This window comes from Vigna unguiculata, chromosome 1 (genome assembly GCF_004118075.2).
Source record: "Vigna unguiculata cultivar IT97K-499-35 chromosome 1, ASM411807v1, whole genome shotgun sequence".
Lineage (NCBI taxonomy): Eukaryota > Viridiplantae > Streptophyta > Magnoliopsida > Fabales > Fabaceae > Vigna > Vigna unguiculata.
In genome coordinates, this window is record NC_040279.1 from 24859120 (window position 1) to 24878650 (window position 19531).

Here is a 19531-nt window from a genome sequence, read left to right on the forward strand (position 1 = left end):
GATTTGGGAGACTGGATTTGAGAGGAAAATGAGGGGAATGTGGGCTTGTTTGGATTAAGAAAAATATGATATGATTTGAGTAGATTTGAGATTAAAGTTTGCATATGATATGATGAGTATAATAAATTAACAAAATGTTTTAATTGATAAAATTAGATAATTACCATTTTATTTATGAGGATAAATGTGATATAAATTTATATAGTTAAAATTATGTTAAAATGAAATTGAAGTTGTAACTTAAATTTAAAAAAAAAAAGTTAAAATTGGAGAAATGAAACTAAAATTATAAGGGATTTGTAGGAATAACTTTAACTTGTAATTTGTTTGTTAATTAAATTAAAATTATAAACTTGATTTTTTTAATTAATGATACGAAATTGTTTACTTTTAATATAACTGTAATTTGTTTGTTATAGAGAAACTCTACCCATTATGGAGCTCCCCTTTGTTTTAACTTCATTAGGATATATAGATTGTCTAAACATTTTCCTTAATGGTTGCCCCAACCTCCTTCAAGAAACACACCAAACCATTCTCCAAACTCCATTCCATTCATCATTTCATGGTTCTTCATCCCGACAAATCATCTTCATGGAGTCTCTTTCAACTTTGTGAAGTGAGTTTCCAACCTTTGGCGCTAGAGCTTTTTGTTCTTCCATCACTATCCATTTTTGTTTGGTGTATTTCATGGTTTTCTAGTATTGTTGGTTATCATATTGGTGATATTGATTCAAAAGGTGAAACATTGGTATGAATTGTTGATAATGTATGGATTTCCATGGAGGAAATCCTATTTAATGTGTGTGATTCTATAGGTTGTGCATTAAGGTAAAGATTGATACATCATGTGAAACTATCCTGAACTCTACTAACCATTCATACTCTTACAGAGGAGGATGGTCAGGTGGTGAGATTGATAGGAGGTCCTGTCATAAGGACGACTCCAGGGCTCTTATGATAGTACTAGGGAGTAACCTTGTGTGTGGTAGCTCAAGGGTGAGCATTATATATCACAACAAGTGCACGACTTCATGAGTCTTGCTTAGATGTAGTTATCCGGATATAAATTGAATTTAGTAGAGTTCGATTGTATGCAAAATAGTTTAAATCGAGATTATGATTATGATCATGAGAGATTCATATAATCTTTAATTGTAAATCGTGGGATCGTAACATGAATTGTAGATTTTACTTTTAATTATATATATATATATATATAATGTAAATAATTATTTTATTTTCTAATAATAGAAACTAATCATATTTTATCCTTTAAAATTTTAAATAACATGTATGAAAATAATTAATGAAATAAGTTATGGGAATACAAAAATAATTAAAATAAAATAATAGAGGAAAAAAAATCAAAAGAAATAATTTGTTATCGGTCTTCATAAATAACATTAATATAAAGATCTTTATACAATAAATAATAAATAGTAACGTTATTATGTTTCTTTATACTATACTTAATAAATAATAATATTATAATTAATAAATATTAAAATTTATTATGATTTGGTCTATACACAATAATGGCTGCAAAATTAAAAAATTATAGTTGTATTAAATTTTAATTGTAAAGTGTTGTGGTGTGTTACAGTTATATTTTAATTGTATTAATTTTTTATTGAGAAATGAACTTTAATTGTATTAATATTTAATTTAATTAGGTGAAGGGTGGTTGTATGACAGACAACACATATAATAATGTAAATTTTTACTTATTCACCAAAGAATATGAATAAGTAATGCAAGAGAAAATTCAAAAAGAAAATGACTATATTTATACGATTTTGTTAGACTAACCTATCTATCCTATTGTATTACGATTATGTGTGTGAACTGACTCATAAATACTACACAAAATCGTATGATCTTACGATTTTATGATTTAAATCTCGATCTTAACTACCTTTGATTGTATGCATGAATGTATTTATTAGTTATGATTAAATATGTCATGTTTATTAAATAAGTGTGCGCTATATAAATATATATGTTATTTCTTTTTTCACCTAATACCCTTTTTCGTATTACGATTATGCATGTGATCAGACTCATAAATACTATATAAAATCGTAGGATCTTAAGATTTTACAATTTAAATCTTGATTTTGATTACCTTGATTGTATGCATGAATGTGTGTATTAATTATGATTAAATATGTCATGTTTATTAAATAAATGTGTGCTACATAAATAAATATATATGTTATTCCTTTTTTCACCAAGCTTATACTCTTTTAGTCTCCTTGGTTGTTTTGTTTGTTGTTTGTCTTGGTTTTACAATTATCACCTTAATTGGTGTGAGTAGATGAGGAAGTACAGGAAAAATATGATGTAGCAATCTAGTCATAGGATTAAAATTCCTCATCATGCTTAATATTTTGTAATAATCTTATATAATTTTGTAATACTCCTTATAGTTTTCTTTGATCTATATATGCATCTACCCTATTTCAGGACATCTCTTAGGGATAACTTATTTAGAGTATTATTAATGGAAAATCATTTTTTAACATACTTTTCTTTACTATTTGATGTTACAATTATGATTTGGGCGAAGAGAAAGTAATTTAGAAGATAAAATGTTATAACCTAATAATTCAAATATTACTAATTATAATTATAAATAATTTTAAAATTTAATAAAAAAGTATATATATATATATATATATATAATTGATAAACTTTAGTTAGTTATAAATTCATTTCATCTTTTAAATAAAATTAAAACGGCGTAAAGTGATACCTATAATTAAGATGCTCTTATAACCATATAACAACACTCTACAGATAAATTAAGCTAAGCTAAAATGTTTGTTAGAAACTTATTTATTTATTTCAACTAGTTAGTTAACGGACACTTTACAATCTTAGATAAACACAATCACATTCAACTATAACTCATTTTTTAGTACACAATATTATATCTATTTTTTATTGTAAATAATTTTTCTCCATCTGTAAAATCATTTTTGAATATGAAATACTTTCTTTGAATGTTTAATGCAATTATATATTAAGAGTTCAAATTCGAAACAATTAGTTAAGATGTTGCACGCTATTCATCTACATTTTTGAACTTCATGTCAATTTTCTCAAGTTTGACCAAAAAAGTTAGGTCTTGTAGTTAGCTCTCAAAGAGCTTGTATACCCAAGAAAAAATAAAATAAAAATAATTATTCTTTAGGATAGGCTTCTCTGTAAATATGTTCATGAAAAGACAACTAAAAGGAAAAAAAATCATATTTTTTATAAATTAAAATTAAATTATATATTAATTAAAATTAAATATTAGATAAACTATATATGAAGAGCTTTTACAAACTAGTTTATAATAAAATTAAGTTTAACTTATAAATATTCATTTAAACAGGTCAATAATACATAAACATCCGTAGTTCATTTAATAATTTGAAAATCTGAACTAACAAGTTGTAGGTTTTAGTAGTATTCTATTCAGTTAAAATTGATATTTTTAAATTTGTTTTAGTATTTTTATATTTAATATTTAAATAAATATGTAAATTTGGCATGAGGGCATAAGATAATGTCAATTTTAAAAAAAATAAACTATTAAAAACCTATTTAACCGTAAAAAAATATTTGAAACTACAGATTCCATTAAAAATAACTAATAAGATTTTAACAAAAATTAATCTGCAAAACTCTGGAAGAAAAAAAAAGAATTATCCAAATATTGATACCAGAAGATAATAACTATAAACATGAACTTCTGTTACGTAATTTGAATACATGGAAAGATTATGATGACATATCAACCTTATGTCCTTAAAGAAACTTCCACGACTTTTCTTACATTTAGGTTTTTGTAAAACTCACGCATTTGTTTTCCGTACTTTGAAAAAATTGTAAGACAAAAACAAAAGCAACAGTGGATGAGCACTTTCAACCTCAACCTATGTGTTGGACAAAGATTATCCAAATCCATAAGAAAGTTACAACTTACAATTACGTGGAAGATCAAATAAATGAAGGGGCAAAATATATTTTAATAATTTACCACAATATTTATTTTTATAAAAGAAATTTTTTATTAAAATATTAGAAGTTATAAATCAGTTAGAGAGGTAAAGTCAATTTCTTCCGATAAATATAAATTTCATCTTACAAATTAGTTTTGTCAGGTTAAGTTAGACTTAGAGTTCAATTTTTAATATGAAAGTTTGGACGAGAACCTATATCTAGCAAACTTTGTTATGTTTATTGTCCCATATATTATCTCTTCCTTATTGGACAATCCATTAATATTTAGTCTCGTGCAAAAAATCTATGTCTCAACGTGAGAAAAGTATGTTGGAAGTATCACATTGACTAAAAATAAAACTAATTTATGGTATATAAATGAATGCAAACCTCACTTTACAAGTTGATTTTATAAGATTGAGTTTAATCGAAAGTTAAATTCTTAACAGAACATGAAACTAGGTTTATTTATTTGACGATAGTTTTACAAAATTATATGTACTTAGGTATGACAATTTGGGACGGGTCATGCGGGCTGGTCCGCAAGCCTGCACAGAAAAATGCGGGGTGGGTTGGGATGTTGAACCTACTGGCCCGATATGGCCCGCCCGCAGTCCGTGCGGGCTAAAGGTAGGGCAGGACGGGCTAGCCTGCTTACAAAATTATATGTTCTCATTTTTTTAGTTCTCACATCATTTATCACATTGTTTCTTTCAGTTCCTTTTATTTTTATTATTATTATTATTATTATTATTATGTATAATCATTGTATATAAGATAATGATTTTAATTCTTGAATATGAAATATCTTTTTATGCATTTTTAGGTACATGTCTTGTAAGGTGACATGTTGCTATTGTACTTTAGATATAATCTTCGTTGTTATTTTTCTTGTCTTTAATTAGATAAACTAATTGGAATTATTTTGATAGAAAATGGATATCAATTATTATGAAAAAAAATTATTTTGTTCAACACAAAAAAAAAAAATTTCGCTCATCACAAATGCGGACCAAACCACAGGCCCACAGGTCAATATGAAGGACAGGGCGGGCCAAAAAAATGAATTTGAAATTAAACTGTGTCGGCCCGCACTTTACGGACAAAATACAGGGCGGGCCAAAACGGACCAGGCTGGCCCGCTTTGCCAACCCTTTATGTACTTCGATAAAACCAAAATTTTTAGTCAAATGATTAATTCAAACGTATTCATAATATTGCAGAATATAATAAAGAGACTCTTTTCAAATTTCAATAGATTCATAAATTATAACCAGACAAATAAGTTATTTGAAAATATTAAAAGTGATTATCAATTTGTAGATGCAAAGGTGTTAGGAAAAGATTAAAGATCATGTTTACATGTCAATAGTTTGTAATGTAAGGGAAAGATTATCACGACATGTCAAGTGAGTGTAAATTAACTTCCATGACTTCCAACATTGAGTGTGAAGTTGAAATAAATTATATAAAAATAGTTGAATCACCAATCTCATTAATAGACATCCTAAGAAAATATTTCATATAGTATCTTCATTTGAGTGTAGCACTAGGATGCTTAGTGTGGGGTGAGTTGGCTTTATCGGCTAATGTAAATAATTATATTTATTATTGATTTTGATGTAGAAGGATTGTGAAATTTCTATCTCTGCAAATATTTATTAATTTTTTATATGAAAAATAAAAATATCAATGAAAAATACAATAGTATTAAGAATTTACTATAAAAAAAGCATATATGATCTTTTCTTTAATGTGAAATAATAAAGAATGGTTTATAATTCTATAAATTTTAAAATAAAATATTCAATAAATCAAGAATATTTTAATAATTTAAAATAGAAAAATAACAATTGATATATACATATCTATTTTTATCTTTATCTTGATATTCAATTTTAAAAATCAAATACTACTCATACTACTCGTATTATTCAATCAATCTAAATATTCTCTTTTAATATCAAAATATCTTCTAGACAATAAATATAACCACATGATTATTTGTCATCCTCATGGTTGAAATGACAAGGTCTTCACTTGAATGTTAAGTTCTCAAGAAAATTTGACTTATCTAAGTTGTGAACATTTAAAATCACTAAAACATTCACTAATTAAAGGATTCAAAAATATAAATAAATAATAGAAAAACTATAATACTTAAACATTAACTAATTTACAATCCCTATGTATAAAGGGCTTATGAAGATGACTAAAATAGCCTTTTAACAATGATTATGTAATTGTAAATGAGAAGAATTGATGATGATGTTTAAATTTTCGTCATATGTTAAAATAATGACAATTAGGAATGAGAATAGTAATTATATGTTCAAAAAAAATTCAACAACGGTTAGAAATGATCGCCAAAAAAAAGTAAAATAAAAAGCAATTAAACAAGACAAACGAAGACAAATATGATTAGAACCATCAGTAAAAATAAACTTACAAAAACAGTTTGCACTAGAACCATCCATAAAAGTTGGATTTTTTTTGTGAACTCTAAATTTGTGCATAATCCACAAACTTGCATAATTTTTCAATTCATTTTGCAACTCTAAATAGTTCAATAAATATAAAGCAGAATACTAATGTTCTAAACAAAGTTTTATAAAAATATAAGAATTTTATGAAATAATATGTTCTAACTTTTCAACTACCCTAAAGTGTTATATATATTAACAAAATGGTTTGCCTATATTGTTAGGAGATAAGTTAATGCATTTAAGTCCAATGGTTATTTTCTTAAAAAACGGCAACAAATAAATTGAAGTTGGGATAAATCCATGTGCAAGTAAAAATTGTTTTATAAACAAAGATGTTCTCTAATTTTGAAAATATCAAATGTTCTCCCATTCAAACAATTTACACAAGAACACATCATCTTTATTATGTTTTCTACACTATACCAGTATTACGTTGAGTGAAATGTATAAACTTTTCCACCCTCTCCTGTAATCTTCACTTATATGTGCTGAATTAATCTAACTCCGATCCATATCTATGTTTTGTAGATACATCATTGAAATAGTTTTTCGGTCAATCCATGCAAAGTTCACTTTTTCATCATTTTTATGAACCTATCTCAATCTAATAATATATGTCGAAGGTCGAACACCTCCCAACTCATTTTTTCTATTCCATCCCGAAATGAAGAAAATATAGCAACATTTGTTGAGGGTCCAACAAAAATATAACAAATAAAAAAAGTTTCCCTCCAATCAAACAATATTTATCAAGGGTCGGATGCCTTTGGAATGAATACCAATACGTTGAACAAAACAAATATTCCTAATACTAAATAAAATATAATTTAAATTTAATTTCTATCGGATTGATAAGTGTCAAGAATAGGTAAATTTTCTATTTGAAATTGACATTTATCATTTATGAAATGGTTTTATTTATTTATGTATAAAACAAACCTCTTTAAGCTTAAGATTCAAAAAGAGGTATTGAGAATTGGAGTTTTGTGAATTGTAATGATATTTTGTTGTTTTGTAGTGAATATAATAGAAAATATCAATTATGCAGCTGGACCACAGTCATTAACGTTGAGCCATGGAAGTAGAAAAGACAGGACAACATATTTTGACTTTCTGACTGAGCACAACAAATTGGACCTAAGCCATATGAGGGAACCTTCTTTGCAAGGAAATCTAGAGCACCAACCTATGAGGCTGAGTAACCAAGAAAACCATCCTAAGAAGAAAAGGTCAAGTGCTAAGCACCAGGGCAAGAGGCTGGACTCAGAAGGAAACTCACCTGTGAAGAAACTCTTGTGGCTGAGTGCTAAAAGTTAGACTGAGCATTGCCCAAAAATTCCTATAAATAAAGATCAATTGTCTTTATTCTAAGCATTGAGTGGAGAGTTAGAAATGTAACAGTAGGGTAGAAAAGGGTTTGTGAATCTCGAGGGAGATGTACTTATTTTAAATCATATGTGTAGATGTTGTTGAAATTGTATTGTAATATTTTATGAGTAGATGAACTCTTTTCTGTCCAAGTATGATGTAATTAATTTTAGTTCTTTATACTCCTATTTCTTGGATATTTAACTACCCAAAAAATATATTCGTTTATTAGTTTGACAATTAAAACATATCTATACCTATATATAAATATATAAATGGAATATTGGTGTTCACATTTCTATTTTCAATTTTATTTTTAAAAAATAATAAAAAATAATTATTTTATCAATTTTACCTTTTAATAATTGTTTTATTAAGTATTTTATTCATTTAACTTTTCTCTTAAATTAATCAATTTTAAACTAAAATAAGTATCTTAAATAAAAAAAACTCTATGTACAAAATAAATAAAAAATATTTAATAAAAAATTTTAAAAAATATTTATATTTACTTTTAAAATTAAAAAAAAATTATAAAAATGATATTTATGTATTATTTATCACATCAACTCCAACCAATCTCTCTAGCCCCGTCAATACCACCAAATTTATTAAATTATTAATGAAAATGACTTTGAGATATATAATTATGATACTTGGAAACCTATTCTCTCAATTGAAATTTTAGAGATCAAAATCGAAATTTTTTTTCCCCTTGAAATATTGTTGCCTTAATTGTAAGGTGAAAAATACATTTAAGTCCATATCTTATTAACCAGTTTTTTACTCACGTGTCATAAATTTTCTTGGATGTCTCTAATAGAAAATGCATGAGTAATTAACTTAATGTGAAAAATGAGGTTAAAACAAAACTTTTACCACGATTTTTATGAAGAAAAATGTTGTTTTTGGTTCAAAGGTCATAAATGTATCATATTGTTCCCCAAAACTAACAACATATATTTATACAACACTTTAATGAATAAGTGTTTTATGAAATACACAAAGATAAGTGGAGAACTTATTTGATTATATTCTTTAGAAAAGTATATTAATTTAGTTTCTTTAAAAATGTATATTTTTAGAGAAGTTACTTTTTTTTTTTCACTTTTCTCATAAATAAAGAGGGTTAATATAATGTTGTTTACTTTTTATTCTTTCTCATATATTTGGCCTTTAGAGAGCACTAAAGAAGTGTTCTCCGTAACCACGTATTTTCATTTTATTCCAATATAAAAACAAAAAAAAAATATATAAAATTTATTTTTCTGCAAAAATTTCGAACTTTTTCCATTTTCTATTTAAATCATTTTTAAATACCAAAAAAATATTAGATCTTAATATTTAGAAAACCCGTTGTAGTTTATCATTTAAGTTATAATGTTGCTTAAAAATATTGTTTCAAGTCTTGCATTGCAAAATGTTATCATTGAAAATATGACATGATAATATTTTGGTAAAAATTGAAATTATTTTTTCTTTCAAATTTTAGATCAATTTAGTTTTTTTTTTATATTTAAAAATACCTAAATTTAGTTTTTTTAACCAAATTTTGTTCGACGCGTTTAAAATCTCTAATAAATTTAACTAAAATAACTAAATTTACGTATTTTTAAAATCAGAAAACTAAATTAAACCAAAATTTAGAAGAGGGCCTAATTTTATTTTCAATAAAATTAAAGAATTAAAAAATATTTAATCTTTAAAAAATTAATTATGTGAAGGAGCGACGTTAACAAAGAAAATACTTCAAATATTAGTACGTGGGATTAAATAATACATGTAAAATTAATTTAAACGTTTATATATATATATATATATATATATATATTAATATTTGAGTGAATATTTATATAATTTTAAGCTCAAGTGACATTGTAAAACTCATAAATTAATATAAACAACTCATTTAAGTAATATTAACTGTTAATAAATTATTAATGCTATAGGATACACCCTTCCCACTTTAGTGTACACCTGACTTCAAAACAACAGTTTTTATTAGGAAATAAAAAAGAAAATAGTTTTTGTTTCATATACTGATTCCCAATTTATTTTCACTCAGTATTATGCTGATCAGCATTTACTTGTTACTTGAAATATAATAAAAGAAAAAGTGAGAAAAAAAAAAAGAAATGTGGAGTAATATTATGTAGGGGTGGTGTGTAGATTTAAAGGATTTAGAATGCAGTATAACTTTTTAAAGAATTAAACACTAAATCATATTAAACGAAAAAAATAAAACTCAGAAGGAGCTGAAACAGCTAAGAATTTTATTATGTGGCATAAGTCAATTAATGAATGAAAACACTTTATATGCTCTAAATTAAATTTCTTATACGTGTGTCCTCTTTACATCGAAAATATACATTTTTGGGATACGAAGCCAAACATGCCTACTAAATGCGTAAATAGTTAAAGTTATAAGATAGTTATGAACATTCATGTGAACTTAATTAGATAATGTTTAAGTAAAACCATTTGTTCAAATATATTCCATCAATAGAATATTTTGGAGATCATTTGTACGTAGAAAATTTTGTTTTTATTCAAAGAAGAAATTGTTTATTAGTGCATAAAATAGTATATATATATATATATATATATATATATATATATATATATATATATATATATTACATAATTGCTAAATTGTTTGAAAACTTTTATAACACCTATCTACACGGAATTTAAATTGTAAAACAATATTCCTAGCTCGAGAAATAGATTTGGTCGATCCTCTTCTTTTTCTTATTAATATAAGGGGAAGTTCTTTTATGAGAAAGAAAATCACAAGTTTTTTAATGGAGGAAACTCATTATTTGGGTATCGAGAAATTTTCTAATTCACCTGTGTCAATTATAAAATAATTATTTTAATAATTGCTAATTTTCTCTTTAAATTCCAATTTTAAATTCCATTTGGAGTTTAAAAACTATATACACTCCCATTTTATCATATAAAATTAATTTACGTCGTTTTTGGGGTATCAAGGAAAAACCTAAGACATAAAATGCATGTTATTAAAACTTACTAGTTTCACATCCAAATTTATGTATCAACGTTAGCCAATAATTTACATGATAATAACGATGTATATAGTGCAAAGTAACTAATTTTATTCGGATATTATTTCTAACACGAAAAATCTATAAATTAAAGTTTGTTATGAGAAAAAAAAAAGAAAAATATGCTTTCGTACACACAAATAGAAAGTAAGAGAAAAGAAACAGGTAGATAAAAGTAGAAAAAGGAAGAATAAGTTAAGTTGTACCATAAGCTATTCAATAACTGTGTACATCAAATTTTCATGTGGTGTAGGTTAAAAGTTACTTCAGTTTTTAACTCACTTCACGCCATAACTTTGCAATGATATGGTTCTTTGTCACGTGGCATACTAGCTTTTACCACGCGCTTAAAGAACAAGTTTTAATGTTGTTCCATACAGTATAATACCAAATCAACAAAAAAAATAATCATAGAATTCATAGAATTCAGTAAAATATTAATTTATCCATATCAAGCATGCATTCAACTTGCTGACATTTCCCATAAAATAAATCCAATATATTATACAAATACTTTTTAAGAAAACCAAATATTATATGATATATTCCAAGGAATCTGAATATCGCTCACAAACATAGAGCAAGAAGACAGCGAGATTCTTCTACCTATGTACCCCTATGTGATACTATAGAATGAATTCTGCATATATATATATAACCAATGCTTCTAACTATGATGAGTTCCTTGTAACACTTTGGAAAACTGTTATTTGTCAATTAACATAGAGTAATGCAAGAAGAAATAACAATGTGCATGTATGTGCGATGTTAATTTTATATCCTGATCTACATGTTAAGGCATGCACATACATATACAAAAGATATGCAGAATAAGTATGTAAGATGTATGTATGAAGTGATTAACCTTTTGTGTGGCTACAGTTAATGGGGGAAAAGCAGGGGCAGTATTGAACGATGGAGGGAACTTCACTTGTCTTATTGTCTTGTTTCAGCAGCAGGGTTTGTGCCAATAATTCCCAAAAATGGATGTCAACCTTTATGATGTATATCATTCATCATGTCAAAGTTTCATTCATACAAAACATGAATGTGTCCTACAAAGTCACAAGACTCAGCTAGGGTTTCTTAGAATAGGTGTGTGAAAGCAGCAAAGACAAAGATGACGGCGCGTTGGGCGTGGGATGGGAGAAGTATCAATCAACTAATGTTTTAATTTATGTTTAAAATTAGCATCTAACTACATATTTTTTCTGTTTAAAACATGGAATATGGCGTGTGCTCATAGTTTCTGTAGATTGAGATCATGGCTCGTGGTTTCCAGAAACCGTATATACAATCAAGTGCTTTTCATGGGTTTTTTTCCTTGGATTTGATCAAAAGCAACAACAAAATTTTCAAACCAACTTTTAATGCAACTGATAAGACTCGGATCAATTTAACTAGATCACAGAGATTTAGCTGTATTAGGTAGGGTGAATACACAAGTTAAATATTGAAAACAGTTGATGCATCTTCTTTCAAAAGCACACCAGCCCAAATCAAAACAATAATGATAATATATGAAAAAGAAAGTGAATCTATGGAAATCTGCCTAATATTTTGGGTTGGTAGAACATAAAAAAGACATGGAAAGCAGGAAATACTTAGATCTGATAGATAGAGAAATGATTAGGAAGGGAAAAAAGGGATTACCTTTGTCTTTGTCTTGTTGTGGTTGATTTGCTTCTACAAGGAAAGGTAGGTGTGAGGAATGAAGCCTGGTCCGAGATCAGTCCCATCCCATGCATGAAGTGATCATAAACAAATCTATGAAGGTAAATCAACAAGCAAAAACAAGGGAAAATTGAAGGTATATGTGATGATCTTGGATCAAACCTCATTCCAAACACCCCCTTTCCATCACAGATGAAATCTCTCTCTCTCTCTCTCACACACACACACAATATAGGCAAAGGTAAAAATGAAACTGAGACAATGATTTCGGATCAAACTTCATTCCAGACACCCTCTTTTCCTTCTTCAATATATCGAGTCCGTTTCTGACAAGATCATTAGCAAGCTCAACAAAGGGTAATAAAAAACAAAGGGATGGTGTGTGTGTGTGTATATATATATATACATATGATGATATTGAGAGAGATAGAAGTTAGGTTGGTTCTTGCAAGCATGTTGTATATAGAGGTATATATATATATATATATATATATATATATATATATATATATATATATATATATATATATATATATATATATATATATATATATATATATATATATATAGCTTTATGAGTGAGTGTGATGAATTCCTATAGCAGGCTCCATGTTGTGTGTAGCTATGAAGCTTTCTCAAGGTTCAAGAAGCAAAGAAAGGCCTGCAAGCACTCAAGTTCCCAATCAGTACAGCACTAAATAATAAATGGAAAAGAGGGGACAGAGAAGGGGAGTAGAAGGAAGAAGAGAGAGAGAGAGAGAGAGAGTTAAAATAAAGAAAAGAGGATGAGTAAATAATAAAGATGAAAGACAGGTCATTATAAGAATAGAATAATGAAAAGGGTGGTGGGATTTTGGAGGGATGGAGGTTGTCTTGTTCTGAGGCTTTATGAGAAAGAGGAATGAGTGAGAAGAGATTGCTTAGAGCTGAGACTTTTACAGGCTCTCACTCAGGAAAAGGAGGAAGCACTGAAAATAACGAGGAGGACCAAAGCAAAAGCATGGGCCTCCACAAGGGATTATCAAATTAAAGTAATTCAGGCTCCAAAGGAAAAAAGTGTGCAATAACTAACAACAATCCACATATCTACTTCTTCAAGGAAAAGTGTTCTCACCGCCACTCACACATTTCCTTGCTTTTAAGCACTTCTCTCACTGTTATTTTTTCTATTTTTTCATCTTACTCCTACACTCTCACCAACTCATCATCTCATTCTTTATTCATTTATCTGCGTTCATTTTGTAATTACCACACTCAACATGGCTCAATGTATAAACTAATATCCTGCAGGATCATGGACTCAATATTAAAAAATATTAACTCACAGATTAAATTATGCAGCACTTGATACATTTTAGTTTCTTTATTTTACAACTTAAAGTTCTTTTTTCTTATAACTTTTACCTATATGTACTAATAATAAAGGGTAACTCCTTTTGGTTTCCTCGTTCTTTCACTGCAGTTATTATAAGAAATAATCTTCAAATATATATCACCACTGATTACATTTCTTAATCATGTTTTTATATTTAGTCTAGATATGGAACCACATATACAATATAATGAAAAAAGAAGTGATTTCTGGTCATAATTAATCAAATTCAGTTGTCGTGAAAGATCAAATGTCTGATATATAAAAATGTCATTTCATGACGTAAAAATAGATAGATAAAATAATTGGAAACCAAAATAAAGATATTCATTTTGTAAAGTGTCTACTGTGGTGTTCTTGAATAGAGGATGACAAAAGAGAATAAAACTAAAGGGCTAAGGCAAGCATAACGTTACTACAGACCGAGAGGATAAACCTGCAAGAAATTGCATTGTGTTTTATAACATATTAGGATAAAACACAAAAGACACATCATTGTTCTTGTTCCAAATGTTGACATTTCAACTACAGATTTATTGGTTTAAATATGATTGTAGTATTTTCTAAATAATAAAACAAATTTATTTATTTTTATTTAAATGGCTTCAATATTACTTTTCGTTTTCTATTTTGTCAAATTTGTTCATTGTGGTTTTCTTTTTTGCGTGTTTAATAAAATCCATATTTTCGTCAAGTTTGGTGAATTTGATCCTTTTTGTAACGGTCTTTAAATCGTCAAGTTCTTTTTTATTTTTTTTAGTTAAAAGAAAAGTTACAAATATGTCAACTCAAAATTATGTCATGTGTCAAGTCAGTGTCAGTACCATGTGGCAGTATCAATGTCACGTGTCATGTTAGTGTCTTATATTCACTCAATTCCAATTTTTGTTAATTTTTTTTCAATTCAGTCCCAGTTTTTTTTTCAAAATGGAAGAATTTTATCCCTCTCCTAATTAGAACTAAATTTAATTTTTATATAAATGTTTAGTATAAAAATTGGTTTCAATTTGGGGAGAAACAAAATTGTTCCATTTTAAAATAATTGGGACTCAATTGTACAAAATTAATGAAAAATTGGAATTGAATTAAACAAAATTAAACAAAATTAAGATTGAATTGAATATAAGATTGACACACAGTGGCGGATCTTGACCAACATTGTTGGGGGAGCCAAAATAATACATCCAAAATTTATACATTTAATTATTAGCATTAATACCGTAAAATGAATACATAAATTAGTATAACAATAAGCTACATCATTAGGGGGAAATCAAACCACACTTAAAATCTAAAAGAAAAAATCGATGATAATCAAACCACAATTAAAATCCAATTATAAAAAACACATAGTACAATCCATTTTCTTCTATATTCATAAAATAAAAAATTAATATACAATAGATTCATTAAATAAATTATTAAACTAATATTTCACTATCAAGTGAGACAAAAGATAATTACCTTCTTTTTTATTTCTTTGAGAATAGAAAAGAACAACTAAGATATGAGAGCAAAAATAATAGATATTTTTCTCTTGAGAAACAAAAAAAAATAGACATATAATGGAACCACAATAAAAATTTGATTATAAAAAACACACAGTACAATACTTTTCTTCTATGTTCATAAAATAAAAAAATAATATAAAAGAGGTTCATTAAATAAATTATTAAACTAATATTTCACCATCAAGTGAGACGATTCTTCTTTTCTTCCTCGAGAATGGAAGAGAACAAAGGAGAAATAAGAGTAAAAATTAAATATTTTTTTCTTTTCAAATACAAAAGAAAACGAAAACACATAAGAATGAAAGATGAGAATAATTTGTGAGAAACTCAAACTATAAACTATAATATAAAAAAATAATAAAAATATCTTGATAAATCTTTTTATTCTTTATTATATATGATTTTATATTTTATTATTTATTACTATTAATTATTATTTTTATAAAAGAAAAGAATATTTAATTTAATATTTATAATAAAAAAAATCAAAATATATAATATCTATATAAAAAAAGTTAAAATACCTATCATAAAAAAAATCAAAAATTTTGGGGGCGCCATGGCCCTCCCCTGCCACCATTATGCTCCGCCATTGATGACACATGACACTTATATACTGAATTGACACGTGACATTGATACTAACTTGACACATGGTACTGACACTGCCACGTGGCACAATGCTAAATTGACATGTGAACAATTTATTTTTAAATAAAAAAATAAAAAAAATCACGAACTGACATGTGACACACATTATTCACCTTCCGTTAACGATTTAAACTTCGTTACCAAATTGACCGAAATTGACGAAAATTAGAGCCTTATTGAACATTAAAAAAAAAGATGACCACATTAAACAAACTTAATGAAAATATGGATCAAGGTACTATTTAAGTCTATTCAAATTTGAAATTTCTTTGTAATTTTAAAAAAACTTATTTTTCTTTCTATTGTTCCATCGGCTTTTAAAAGTGTACCTCCTTGGCCTAAATTGACTTAATATCACTCACTATGTCGAAATAAGTAAATAGGCCCAATATCTTTGGATCCGAATGTATTTGAAACAACCCCTGAAATATAGCTGTTTCTTCCTAGACTTCTATCATTCCTCGTACCTCCTTACCCTTGTTTGATTCCCACTATCTTCTTCCTCCATGTGCACCCTTCTACTATTTCTTCTTCCTCTACCACAAACCCCATGCACCGTAGGGGCAATACTGACCCTATGCACCGCAAATGCAAACGCAAACCTCTTTCACGACTCATGTCCCCTCACTCTCACATGATCCTTGTAACATCCCGTCTGAATATTACAAATTTTTAAAAAATGAAATAGAAATAATAATTAAAAATCATTTATAATACTGACTTTTCTCAAAATGCGGGAAAATAAAAAATTTAGTTCATTGTAAACTAAATTCAAATCCATACTTATAAAAATCACATAAAATATCCATTCTGATAATGTAAAAGTTTACAACTGATTCAAAAACATAATAAAAAAACTGATAAATCTTCCTCCCAAACTAGCTCCGCTCCGACTCTAGGCCTCACCAGATCCACTTGCAACATCCTTTGCTTTCGTGTACCACGTACACGATCATCGTCAAACACAAGCAGATAGGGTGAACTAACAGTTAAACAACATATACATACAAACACACCAAACGAATTACATCCTTTGATTCCATATCACATGGCCACCACCATGTTTAGCCAAAAATGGTTGCATTGCCAACAATTAATATAGTTATTTAGCTAGAATTGGTTATGTTCTAAACAATACTCAAACTTGTTGAAAGTGGATGTGTTCCAAGCAATACTCAGTCTTAACTAGGAGTAACTACTTTCTAAACAATGCACAATTTTAAGCAAGAGTAATTGTTTTTAAAAAAATTCATGGTCTTAACCAGGAGTGGTTGCATTCCAAACAATAATTGATCGTTTAGTCAAGAGTGATTTAAGTCTAAACAATACTTAGTTTTAGGCAAGAGTGTTTGAAAGCCAAATAGTAATCATCTTATATTTTACGAAGGTAATCAACCCAACGAAACTTGATCAAGTTTATCTAGAATTGGATGTAGTCTTGACTAATAGAAGAATCGGTATAAAAACATCAAACATAAATTTTTCTTTACTATTAACACTCTTACGTTATATGTTATTGAATTGTTATCTAACTTCAAAAAAGGAGGTTCTCTGAACTAGATTTACAAATACGTTTTTGATAGTAACATTGTTCACTTAAAACTTTGTCTAACTTTTTCATTGATCTTCCAAATATCGGGAAAAGGTTTTAATACTCAAATCAACTCCTTCATGTGAATTTTATTTTTTCATGTGAATTTTACTTATTTTTCACATTATATTATTTATAATTTTTATAATGTTATTGTGTACACTTTTAATGTAATTTATATATTTTATAATTGATGTAATTTTATTATAAAACCATATCATTTTATAAATTATATATATAATTTATAACTATATGTTTTGGTAAATCCAATAATTTCACATCGCTTATGAGTTTAGGTTAAGAAAAATTTAAATATCTCTTTCTCCTTCAACCCTTCAAGATGCTAAGGAAAAAATCGTGACGGAGTTCAAGGCTTCAAAGTGAACAATACTTTGGATGGGGTGGTTGACCTAACAATTTTATCTTATTGGACTTGAGATTGGAACATTGACGTCATATGTGGAGATGAAAACTCCCTTAGTTCTCGACTGGAGACTTGTTTTGGTGCACTCAATATAGTCTCACATCGATTAGAAATCGAGACCAATGAAAATTTAAATACTCTTTCCCCTTCAACTCTCTAAGGTATCTTTTTTAAGAAAAAAACTATGGTGAAAATCTAGGCTCCAAAATCGAACACTATCTCAAATATGGTGATTAACTTAACTATGTTATCTCATAATACTTGAAATCAAAACATTATATTTAACCTTTTATGTAATTTTTTTTATTACATAGTTTATAAACTATAGTTTTATGATTTATGATTTTATAAATTTTATAATTTATATTATTTATAATTTTCTAAATTTTAAAATAAATTATTCAGATTTATATATATTAAAGAAATTGAATTAAAGAAACATTTCCGTGTACGTAGAGTACTTTTAAGTTTATCAACCGCCAATAAAGTTCCATATATGATATATGTATTTAATTCATTTTAAATTGTAATGATTAAAGCGACAGTTATAATTATTAAAAAAAAATGTTATAATGACCATTATATATGTCATAGTCATTTTGTGATTCTTGTCTTTGTTTTGACTTTAATTTGAATGTACCAACTAGTTGAACTGTTCTTATCTTGCAAATTTAGTTGTCATAAAGTTACATTTCTTTAGCATTCTTAAATGTAATAAATGTTTTATTATTTCTTGTATGGATTGGAAAAACCACTTTTCTTGACCTAGCATTTTATTTTATTTATTTATTACTAAAAAGTTGAAAGATTTTGTGGAGGTGATGGATGTGGACTAGAACCATCAATTACGTATTACTGAATGAAGAATATGACTATTTGAATTCCTATTTTTTTCTGATTTTAACGTGTTAAACAATTTTCATAGTGTATACCTAACAAAACCACGTTGGAATAAGTAAGCAACTTTCTTCCAATTCATTGCATTTGGCAAGATTTTGATTAATATATATATCGTTTTACGGAAAAAAAAAATATTAAAGCCACATTATAATGCTATATGTTAGATATTAATTTTTGACTTGTTTTTCACATGTACATGAATTAGTAATGAGAGTTTAATAATTAGTAGAAATAATAAGCTGGATTTTCAACTATTTGAACTGATTAATAGAATAAAATTATGTAGTAATATATTCAAAAACTCAGGAAATGTCATAAAATTCATGATTTTGGATGTTAAAATCTCTCTACTGACTTATACTGTTTGATAATTTATTACATTGATTAAAAATATGTATAAATCAATATATCTTTAAAATTGAACAGGTTATATTAAAGAAAACAATAATTTGTGATTTATTACATAATTGAATTGTGATCACACTAGGTTT

At 27.0% G+C, this 19531-nt stretch overlaps 1 long non-coding RNA gene across 1 annotated transcript; it reads right to left on the bottom strand.

Annotated features, from left to right (window-relative positions):
• Positions 1-11094: 11094 nt before the first annotated feature.
• LOC114173810 lies at positions 11095-13075 on the bottom strand. Its single transcript, XR_003602599.1, has 2 exons — positions 12572-13075; positions 11095-11973 (listed from the first exon to the last, which is right to left on the bottom strand). It is a non-coding gene; the product is annotated as an uncharacterized LOC114173810 (long non-coding RNA).
• Positions 13076-19531: the final 6456 nt, after the last annotated feature.